Raw genomic sequence first — 12,249 nt, forward strand, 5'->3', positions numbered from 1 at the left:
GGCCAGTAATGACTTTTCATGGTTTCCACTATCACAATATGGAAGACCCAGGGACTGGGATACAGTAAAGATATTTTGATGGAGTTGGATGATAATGGCCAGTCCTTTGGATGCTACCTGGCTAGGCCTGTCCGGGAACTATAATGGCAGGTAGGTAGGTATAGCCAAGACTGTTTTTTTAAAAATATTTAATGTTTTAATATATAAAACATAATGTTTAATTTAGTATGTATATAATACAAGTTTGTTTAAATGTTGAAAGGAGACAAATGCAACTCCTAACCAGGCACAATATTTATCACAGTTTGTAGGTATCTATTTTGTGTAATATCATAGTTGTGATTATTCTCTACCTCTCTTCCAGGTCGTAAGTTCTACGAGACCTAGATCACTTCTGTTTGACTCACCTCTGTACTCCCAGCAGCTCCCACCCGGCCCACTGACTGGCACATAGTAAGTATTCGATAATGTTCAATGAATCATAATAGAATGAATGGGACCCTAGACAAAGGCCAAATACTCAAGAAGTAAGAAGAGTCAAGAGAAAGAATTTGGTGGAAAGAGGGGCCCCAAAGTAGAATAACCTACTCTGCGATTTATATTGGGTTTGAACTACTTAAGAGAAATATATATCATCCTTATCTTTTAAAGATCACTGTCACTTTTTCTTCCTATATTACTTCTAGTTTTTCCTGCTATGCAATTTCAGGATGACAGTTACCCTTCTCCTACGAAAAGTGAATTAAACTTAACAGAGTAGAATCCTAATGATCAAAGTCAAAGAAAATATGAATCTATTCAACAGTGGTGGTTCTTAACTTTCCTTTCAGATTTGTATTAGCTATGTATAGTTTTTGAAAATATTCTCTTCCTTTCTTTTCTAATTTTTTACTTTCAAACTTTTTACATTTAATATGTAATCGTTTATTTCCTGTCTCTCAATAATGTAGATGTCCATTTTTTCTCTACTTTGTCACCCATCAGTACCAGAAAATAATTATTCCTATTTCGCACACCTTTATTCCCTACTATATTATCTGGAAAATGATGAGGGGAGTGATAAGGAACTAAAGAAGTGTTATCTGTGTCATTAGCCACCCCTCCCCAAAATACAGGGGTTCATTTACCCAGCAAGTATTTATTGAGGGCCTACTCTGTGTTAGCACCTGGCTCTAGCCCTGAAAACACAGCTGGGGACTGAACAAAGTCCCTGAGAGCTAACATCCGAATCTACTCAGAGCCAGTTTACTTAAGATTGAGGTTCATTTCTTATATAAAACTTCGTTCAAATATGAAAAATACAACAATTTCTTAAGCATAGTACAATTGGGTCTTATTTAAATTTCCCAATTCAGAGATTAAAACAATAAAAGAAGCCCCTGTCATAAGGATCACACATCTAAGTTATTAGTCACTGTGCTCTGGACAGGAGACAAGTTTTTGTTTTGTTTTGTTTTGTTAATTAATTAATTTATTTTTGGCTGCGTTGGGTCTTCGTTGCTATGCAAGGGCTTTCTCTAGTTGCGGCGAGCGGGGGGCTACTCTTATTAGCGGCGCGTGGGCTTCGCATTGCGGTGGCGTCTCTTGTTGCGGAGCACGGGCTGTAGGCACGCAGGCTTCAGTAGTTGTGGTGCACGGGCTGTTGCTTCATGGTGTGTGAGATCTTCCCAGACCAGGGATCGAACCCGTGTCCCCTGCATTGGCAGGCGGATTCTTAACCACGGCGCCACCAGGGAAATCCCAGGAGACACGTTTTTTCAACCCAAAGATACATAAGAGCAGGGCTTGTAGTGAATCTGCACGGCTTTTTAGAGTGACTCACGGTGCCGTTTCCAGGGCTGGTTGTGGAGAGGATGCTGCCAGCGTTCCGGTGCCTGGGATGCTGTCACAGGGAGACAAGGAGACACAGGTAATGTTTCTTCTTTTAAGTTCCTCACCCTTACCTGCTGGGTTTATCCTAAGGCTGTAAACTAGGGGGAAAGAGAAAATTGTTCTAAGTTTCTCTTATCTGCCCCCTATTCCCACTCAGCTTCCAGCTGGAAATAGGAGCACTTGGTATTTATGCCTTCGGTATCCTCCATCCCCAGTGTGTAGGTTCGAGTTCCCCCAGAAGCAGACCCTGAGCAAAGGCACTGAGTTCAAGTGGTTTACTTGGGAGGTGATCCCAGGAAATGCAGTTAAGGGGGGCATGTGAGTTCCCACACTCTTACTCAAGCTGCGGAGTCACCTGCCCGTCACCCAGCCTGACGACCTGCAGCTCAGACAGGTGAGGGAGCTAGACATTCACACCCGTGGAAGATGGCCTCCCAGCCCTGCAGGCCTCCCCTTCCCTCGCAATGAAAGGTGGGGTCTCTTTTTCCTCCCCTCAGACTGGGGCTGGCTGGTGACTTACTTTTATCGATAAAAGGTAGTAGAAGTGAGGCCAGGCAAGTTCTGACCCAGTAAGAGACCCAGAAACCTCGATTTTCATGCTCTCTGAGAAGCCAGCTGCCATCCTGTAAAGAATCTAGGCTCATCTGCTAAATAATGAGAAAGAAGCCACTCAGAGGAGTATCCAAGTGCCAGACACTTAAAGGAGGCCTGCTTGGCCTTGCAGCCCTGTACCTGCCAGCTGAAGGCTATGGAACGAGGGCCCCAAGGCCGTCTAGAGCTGAAGACCGCCCGGCTGAGCCCTGCCTGAATTCCTCCCCCGCAGAGTCATGAGAAACAATAATAAACACTGTTGTTTTACAAAGCGGCTGGGCATCATTTTAGGAAGCTCGGCTACCTGACATGTGTACCAGCTCTGGTCGGTCATTGGGTAAGAGTTGCTCTTAGGGGGTGTTATTTCTCGGCACTTCTGGCCTGTTTCATAGGTGGGCAAAGCAGGCTTCACTTACTTAGAGATCATTTCAGAAAAAGAAATACAAGTTCTCTTGGCCTGTGGATGTCTGGCCAGTGTGTGCTGAGGTGGCAGAGGTACAGGGGTGTGGGCAGGGCACCGGCAGCCTGGCTGCGCTGGGTACTCTCGCTTCCTGGACCCCATAGACCTTCTGACAAACTGGGGCTTTTGCCTTTCCTCTGAATCCAGAGCTCTCTACTGCTTCTGCTGTCAAAACTTAGTCCTTCCAGTTGGCCAACTGTGATCTCAGTGTCCAAGGCAAATCCTTGCTGCCCTAGAGATTAAAATCTTTTTCCCTACACCTGATCCATTGAAGCTTCTAAGTTGCCTGTTTCTTTCCTGAAACATTTGCAATTTCTATGTCAGTGGGTTTAAGGAAGAAGAAATCGTAATTTAGCATAATGTAGTGTATTAGGTAGTGTGGAATGTGAGTGCGTGCATGTGTGTGTGTTTGTGTGTGTGTGTTGTATGTGTGTTACCAGAGCAAAGAATTACAAAGAAGAGAATTTAGTCTCTTCTCAAGTGGTTCACTAATTGACAGGAGTCAATTAGGAAACAGTTGCCATCCAGCAACATTATCAAGAAAAAGTCATTCTTGTGCTGTCCTACTGGATAAAAGTAATGCTCCATCTAAGATGGAATGCCTGTTATTTTCCTTGTTTTTCCATTGGTGGCGATGAGGTCACCCAGAGGACCCAGTCTCTCCCCTCGTTGCCCTGGTAATCAAAAGCATGTAATTAAAAGCTGGCTGGTGACAGCAATGAATGTGGTTCTGTGACCCAAGACCAGTTTTTTCCTAAGCAAAGCTCATTAGACCACATTAAACTCACAATAGTTTAAATTCACCATGTGTACACTGGAATGATCATAAGCAGAGTGTTTTAACCAGAGAATTCCCCGAAGGACAGAGGAGGTTTAAAACTTGTTTTGTTTTGTGTTTTTTTAATGTGAGGACCCCAAGTAGAGGTTGGGTTTTTCTGTTGCTTACACAAGGCAGGAATCCTTGCAGAGCACCCTGGTAGGGGAGGAGCCAGTTATGTGAGGTTGTTGCCTGGGAGGAGAGAGAAAGATGAAAAATGGGTTAGCTCGGTGAGGCTGCCTTACTGCTGGCTCACATTGTTGTCTAGATGATCAAGCCAACTCACAGTTCACTTAGTATGTTCTATCTCCTAAACAGCTGGTTTAGGTCACTGCTCCAAAGGATGGGATGTATGTGATTTTCTTTTAAAAAATGGTCATGAAATGTTAGGGCTTGTTCACTCACATCTGTCACTGAGACAGTCACACACATCTCTTTTTTTAGTTGAAGAAAATTATGGAGGAAAAGAAACTGTGTCAATTCCACGTACCTTCTAAGAAGTAGACCCAAACTCTTCTGTTTGGACCAGGCTTTGGAGCATCTCCCTAAACCTCCTCCCAAATGCTCTGAGAACTAAGCCCTAAAGCACCCACTGGAGTTTTCCCCCTGCCAGATGTTTGCCGAGAGGACAAAAAAGGAGGGTGGCAAGTGGGCAGAGCAGACACGGCAGCCTGCTGTCCAAAACCCAGGCAGCTGTAACCGCTCCTTCCAAGGACAATGGGGGTTGCTCATGGAAGCCAGCGCACAGTAAGGTGGCTTCATACCCTCCCAGGAACCGACCTGCTGGACTTCGAGCAGGTTGTTTAAACTCTCAGCCTCCATCGTCCCACTTGAATAAAGACGATGATAGTAGTACCTGCCTCGCAGAGGTGATGTCAACGTACGCTGCATGGTGCCTCACATTACAAGCACGCGCTGAATGCTTGCCGTCCTTCTCGTTATTAGCAGCAGCCTGCATGGGGGCTTCCTGACATGATGTGCTTTCAGCAGTACCGGGAAACTTCTCCACACGGAGATTTTTCCCAGTCAGCCCTTCTTGATGCCTGAAGCTCATTAGAGAACTTCTCCGGTTTCTTAAGAATTGCCTTTATTAAAAATGCAACTTAGTAGCTCCAGAAGTGCCTTGTAATGCTTCCCCACCTCCATGACTGTGTTGTGTTCCGAGACACACCCCATCCTGGGGGTGAATGTCCTGGGCTCCTTGGGACACACACACACTTCACTGTTTTGGTGGGGCAGCAACCAACCTGTGTGTAAGCACGGCATAATGCAGAGGTGCTTAACCTGTGTGTCCAAAACTGGGGCTTCGGGGGTGCTATAATTTGCCTAAATTTAGACGCACAATTGTCTTGGTGCATTTGTGAGTTTTGGGGGCTGCAAGATCCATAGCTTTCACTGAATTCTCAAAGGGCTCTAAAACTGAAGAACTGCTGTGGTGGAAACAGCAACCCAGAACCAGTCCTCCACAGCCTCTTTCAAGTATAGCGGATCTCAGGGGCCTGGGGAGATCCCAGAGTGTATTCCAGCTAGGGGTGGGGAGATGGGTGCACAGTCAGATAGGGCCAGGGATGCTGTGGTGTGTCAGTGTGAGAGCAGACAAGGCGAGAGCCAAACCCACCCCTGTTGACTCAGCTTGCTTTTGGAAGCTGTCCTGGAGGGATCACGCAGATAGAGGTTCCACTAACTTTCTCAGCACACGAAGGACTTGGCCTGGGGTGTGAGTGAAGCCTCAGGACTCCCAGCCTTGGTGTAACCCTGGGCCTCCAAGGTGCTGAGTTCTAGACAAAGGGATTACACTTGAGGTTCCTTGAAGTTTCTTTCTATTCTAAAGTAAAAGCATTCTAATGATTCCTTAGGTTTTCCTCATTGAGTATTTCTTCTTCATTGAATACTTCTCCCTGCCTGAAGCCTATGTAATGTGGATAGGGTTGCCAAGTAAACTACAGGACTCCTAGTTAAATGTGAATTTCAGAAAATAATGAATGATTTTTTTATGTCCCAAATACTTCATGGGACATACAAATACTAAAAAAAAAAACCACTCACTGTTTACCTGAAATTCACATTTAACTGGGAGTTCTGTAGTTTTATTTGTTAAATCTGGTGTTTGGGGCCGAATTGTGTCCCCCCAAATTCATATGTTGAAGTTCTAACCCCCAGTACCTCAGAATGTGACCTCAGATGGAGGCAGGGTGTTTGAAGAGGTAATTAAGTTAAAATGAGGTCTTTGGGAGGGCCCCTAACGCAAAGGACTTGTCCTTATAAGAAGAGGGAATTTGGACACAGCCATGTGCAGAGGGAAGGCCATGCATAGACAGAGGGAGAAGAAGGCCATCTACAAACCAAGGAAGAGAGGCCTCAGAAACAGCTAATGCTGCCAACACCTTGATCGTAGACGTTCAGCCTCCAGAACTATAGGAAACAATTTTTCGTTGTTTAAGCCACCCGGTCTCACCCCGGTCTGCGGTATTCGTTATGGCATCTGTAGACAAAGAATGCTGCCTGCCATGTCAGTAAACAATGAATGTTGCCTGCCATCAAACCACCGGCCACTGCAGCTACCCTCTATGGGTCGCCCTGAGGGGAATTCAGGATGGAGAAAAACAGAATACTGCCCCTAGACAGTTAAGATTCATACCAGGGGAATAATTTCAATGAGCCCAGATGCTTGCATCTTCCCATACATAGGGAAGCACTAAAATTGTTAACTTGAGATGTCTGGTTTTTGTGATTAGCAGTAATCTTTTTATGCTTGACTAAATGGCTTTTCGGGTTTGTTTGTTTGTTTTTCCAGCAAAAACTCCTACATATATGCTCCTCCCTTACCTCTTGGGAACAGTTCCTCAGAGCTGAGAGGCTGTATCCCAAGCTATAGTCCTCAGTAAGGTCCCTAAATGAAACATAACTCCCAGCTCTTAGGTTGTGCGATGTTTTTTTTCAGTTGACACATCCCTAGCAGTCTAATACATCTAACAACTGCATTTGGCAAGCCCAGTCAGTAAAAGGACACAAAATTATGAATACAGAATTAAGAAAAAAGTGAAGATTTATTAGAATCAGAAAAGAAATCACAGCAAATTACCAGAGACCTGGAAATTTGACTCCCCTTTTTCAGAGACCCATTTAGGCAATTGGAACACCCTGCTGCTCTGGAACTCACTGAGATCCCTGCAAGTGGAGGCTCTCAAGCTTAAGCTATATTAGTACTGTGGTCAATTTTCATCTGCTGGGATGTTTTCATCTTTTCTAAAGGCTTCTCTGTGGATTTTCCTGGTTTCACTTGATTTTCATGGCAGTCTCTCAAATTACACAATTGGGTATTTTTGTAACTCTGTTTCCTCATCCTTTAGTTTTTAGTCTCTTTTCTCTCTTCTGGGGGTTAGGTTTTTAGCTCTTCAATTTCGTGTAAAAACAGATCTTAAAGTTTATAAACAGTATACATTTTTCAAATTAGAGCTGTTTTAGAAACATATTATTATTTTAATTATATGAGAAACTTTGGTAACTTTTTGTTTTGTACATTTCATGAAGTCTAAAAGAGAAACAAGGAATAATATCATTTTCTTCCACATAAGGAACTCTTATAGAAACATTTAATTTGGGCCATAGGCTGCAGATTCATAGATATGTACATATATAAATGCATATGTATATGTGTGTATTTAATACATTTATGAATGCTACACAAATTATTCTAAAGCACACCTAGTTACAGAAACTTGATTGACCAGTAGGACTTTAGCTAAGTTAGACAAAACTGTTCTGTCATAACCATATATAAAAATTCTTTGTGGATAAAATATATGTATATTTAAAATATCATATGTGAAGGGTCCATGGAAGACATTTCATTTTCATTTTGAATTTAAACCACTAGATTCAATTTTTTTAATTGAAAGAAGGTATTTTTGAGCATTATGACATAGATTTCACATTAGCATACCAGGCAATATTTTTGACCTTGAAAATATTAAATCTCTTCCTAGTAAGGCTAGAACTTGACTTAAATGTACCATGATAGAAAATAAAAAGTATAATATTATAAAAGTATAATGATTATTTAAAAAAATAATTTTAGATGGATGATACAAGCAGGGGGGAGGAAGAAGGGTGGATAATAAGATAAGCAGATTGAAACATGGATGAAATATCAAGAAATGAAACTTAATTAGCAATTTTTAAAAAATGGTCTGAAGTAAGTTGTGTAATGTATTAGTGGATACACAATGGTAATTGAATAAACTAGCTCACCATTCTAGCTGTATCAGTCTTGTAGTGTGAGAATTTGTGCATCTATTTCCTTTTTCCCTCCAAAATATCATGGTACATTGGTGTACATGTGTGTGTGTATGTGTACACGTGCATGTGTGCAGTAATGACGTTGGTATATTAGATTATGTGTTTGCATATGTGTGAATTATGTAATGATATTGGTAGGGCTGGTGGTGAACACCACATAACTACTGTAACTACTTCAGGGTATTCATCTTGCTTTTTATTTTATAAATTATAGTTTCTTTTACTGAAATATTTAACAAGGAATAGAATTACATTACTGTTTAATGTTTAATTCTGCCTTTCTTTTAGAAAAGGCAATTAATTAAATGCCCAGTAGTTATTTTTTACTATTTTAAGGTTTTTACTTTTTGCTTTAAATCAGCTTATTTCCTGTGCAGGTAATTATGCAGGTATCTTCCATGTGTATACATTTAATGCTTGTGATTTTTTTTTTCTTGGAATTAAATATGCAACTGCTGGTAAATTGTTACCCATGTATACAACTTTAGCTTGGGGGAAGCGAACAACAAATACTTCCTCACCAAAGGTCCTTTTCCTTATTGTCTGACCTAAAGATTTTTTTACAGCCCAAAGTTACCAGAAATAGCCCCCTCTTCTTTTAGGAACATTTACTTGCTATGCCGCTGATGTAGCTGTTGTTACTCTGAATGTAGCTGCCTCCAGTTTGTTTGGTTATCATTCAGTAGCCATTTGTTGTGCTTTGAGGCCGTTATATTTTCAAAACCCTTCTTAATTACAGTTATTCAACTTACTATAAAACAGATTCCTGAATATTTTATTGTTCTCCAACTTTGCACAATATATCCTAGCTTAAATTAGTTGCAGTAAATGATGCTTCAAGAAAGGCTTATACATATATTTAGCTGAAGGCAGGGGTTGCAGAATACATTTTCCCATCTTTTGGAAGTATGCAAAAGCCTCATTGGAAGGTAGCTATTTGTACCCACAAAGACATATTATTTCAATAATCGGTCATAAAAGAATGCATTGTATAGCATTGGAACACTAAGATGAACACTGCATTTAGCAGTGAGAGAAAGTGTCAGTTTTGAAAACATACTAGCCTGCATTGTTTGTTCTGTGTGTGTTTTTCTCTTCAGATGGAAAAAAAACTTTTTTGAATGGACAAAAGCTGCTTGAAGGAGCAGGAAAGAATAGGTGAAGAATCAGTAAGCTTTCATGGCCATCAGACTGGTAAAATATTAATATTTGACCATTCTAAGTGCAAGAGGACTCTCATACATTTCCGGTGGGAGTATAACTAGGTCAACCACATTAGAGCTGATGTGGTGATACTGAGTCAAGTCGAGGATGCTTGTATCCTAAGCTCAGCAATACAACACCTAGAGGTATGCCCTAGAGAAACTCTAGCCCACGTGTATAAAGAAATGCATACCAGAATGCTCATTAAGGCTAATTTTGTAATGTTCAAATATAGCTATTTACTATTTAAAAATACTAAAACTTGGAAAGAGTACTGAAATTAGATGTATAAAAACATTTTAGTATATTCATATAATGGAATATTATACAGCAGTCAATATGAATAAACTACATGGGTTAATATAGACCAATATCAGAAATACAATATTTGAGTAAGAAAAGCAACTTACAGACGGGTAGGCCCAATGCCATAGCGTTTATATAAAGCAAAAAATAATAATAATAAGCGTGCATACAAGGATTTGTTGTTAAAGTATAAAAATGTACAAGGGAAACAAAAACATGAACTTAAGGACAGTGGTTATCTCAGGGGCAAAAAGGAGGGAAATGAGATTAGGTACATAGAGGATGTTACCTGTATCTATATAAATATATATGTGTAATATATAATTTCTTTTTAAAAAAGAATACCTAAGCAAGGCAGTGTTCAGAAAGAAAAAAATGAAGTGTTCTCCTTACTGCAAATGAATGAAAGAATAATAAATAAACTTTAAAATACAGATGAAAATAGATACCCTTGATAGTGATACATAAATTAATTCTCATATACTTAATACAATAGAGATAAAGATGAAGATTGCCAGGCCTGCTAAAAGTTTGGTTCTTTATTCACTAGATTTTAACCTTGATTGACTGTATTCAGTTGAGAAAGAGAAAAAAAAACAAAAGAATTACATCCTAGAAATATCAAGCATCGTATCTCAAAGGTAAGTAGCATTAAATACTTTTAGAAATTTAATTCTCTGGGAATAATGCTACCTTATTAACAGAGGCGCCTCTGGTTTGACTTCATCATATTTGATTTTCAGATCTGTTTTTAGTTAACTTTTATGTAAGGAATCAAAAGAGTTACTTTATCACAAATCTGCGTAAACACACCAAAATAATGATCACATTCCCCTGTTCCTGCTCCGTTTTCCTTGCCTCCTCCTGTTGCATCGTCAGTATTCAGCCAGGCACACAAGCTAGACTCCCCAGGCCCCCAGGAAGCCCCTTCCTACCTATCCCCCAGCCACATGTCCCAGTTATCCTGCCGATTTTGCCCCACACACCCTCCACTCCTTCTACTGCTCCATACCGTAGGCACCAGCAGCTTAACTTACTTGCAGTAAAAGCCCCAGCAGACTGTCCACACCCCAGCTGACTGTACCCACTGTCCCTCAGTCTGGCCATCCTCCCTCCAGTTCTCCCCACTTGTCTGCCAGCCTAACTCCAAGCTGAACCAGGTAGCTCCTTTACTTTCTGACCTTTCTGAGCTTCCCACTGCTGTAGCACTGCACTGCCTTGTAGTCCTTCCTTTCTACTGCACCTGCACTCCCTGAGGGCAGGAGGGACATCTGATGCACCTTTGTCCCCCATATCTAATGCATTACGTGAACCAAGTAGTGTGTACTGGATAAACTGAACGGAAGTGAGTAACGGTTGATAATCCACATTCAATACAAACTGTTAAGTTTAAAAGTATATTGCGGGCTTCCCTGGTGGCGCAGTGGTTGGCAGTCCGCCTGCCGATGCAGGGGACACGGGTTCGTGCCCCGGTCCGGGAAGATCCCACATGCCGCGGAGCGGCTGGGCCCGTGAGCCATGGCCGCTGAGCCTGTGCGTCCGGAGCCTGTGCTCCGCAGCAAGAGAGACCACAGCAGTGAGAGGCCCGCGTACCGAAAAAAAAAAAAAAAAAAAAAAAAAAAAAAGTATATTGCACTATGCCATTGGCAAAATCCTTACCCAAGAATGATTAAGTCTTCAGCTGGGTCCTAACTGCATCCTCATTTTCTGTTGTCATTTTAACTCCCCATTATCTTGGTCTACCCTCTATGCTCTTCTGGACTGAAATAGTCATTTCCTTGGGCAAGTAACTCAATGGGTACAGAGATTTTTCACACAGTTAACTCATTGCGTACACTTTGAGTATTGTGCTGGGTTTTCTAGAGCTGCATGTGTTGTTATTTCTAATCTGCAACTATACAAATCCATGGCATGTTGGAATTTAAGGAAGTTCATTATCCTACAATGTTCACTCTGTAAAATGTTTATTGTAATTTAAAAAATAACCTCCCCCACTTCACAAAGATCACTGACTCCCTTTATGTTGCTTCAGGACTTTATCTTCAGACACACAGCCCCGCTTTCAGTGAGGGAACATGGAATTTAGGTTTTTTAACCCTTTCCAGACATTTATGGACTACGGTGGGGCAGACATAACTGTGAACAGCAAATTACACAGAGATGTAACCCATACGTCCCACTTTGCAAGGTCTTATCTGTGAATATGTCACAGTACTGCATACCACTACATCACCACCCTTCAACACACACACACACACACACACACACACACACACACACGTACTTGTTCTCACACAATCTTTATATTATCCACAAGATCAATGACAGGCTTCTTTTACCTTTTGATACATAATCTTCAGTGCACACTCCATAAGGGACACTCATCAGTATCTGACATTTATTTGACAAGCTGAATTCAGCTGCTCTACAGGACACACCATCCCCAGTGACTCATCAAAGCTGCCCGTTTCCCAAAGTGAATCGTGTCCCCAGATAGTCAGTGTCACACCTTCTGCTACCACCACCACATACCAATTCCTAGATTCCTTTTTTTATTCCCGTAAGGTGCAGGCTTTTTGAAATAAAATGTTGCCTAGAAAGAATAAACATGAGACTAAATTCAATTCATGAAGATTATTTAACACACAAACTTTTGCAGAAGACGACTATTCATATGCAGCTTCAACAACATGTTTCTTTT

The 12,249-nt window shown here is 41.3% G+C and overlaps 1 long non-coding RNA gene across 1 annotated transcript; it reads right to left on the bottom strand.

The window, feature by feature from the left end:
- Window positions 1–1,158: 1,158 nt before the first annotated feature.
- LOC109551522 (uncharacterized) lies at window positions 1,159–11,983 on the bottom strand. Its single transcript, XR_002178301.3, has 3 exons — window positions 11,888–11,983; window positions 3,870–3,932; window positions 1,159–1,882 (listed from the first exon to the last, which is right to left on the bottom strand). It is a non-coding gene; the product is annotated as an uncharacterized lncRNA (long non-coding RNA).
- Between the last annotated feature and the right edge of the window lie 266 nt (window positions 11,984–12,249).

The sequence above is a fragment of the Tursiops truncatus genome, chromosome 10 (genome assembly GCF_011762595.2).
Source record: "Tursiops truncatus isolate mTurTru1 chromosome 10, mTurTru1.mat.Y, whole genome shotgun sequence".
NCBI classification, from domain to species: domain Eukaryota; kingdom Metazoa; phylum Chordata; class Mammalia; order Artiodactyla; family Delphinidae; genus Tursiops; species Tursiops truncatus.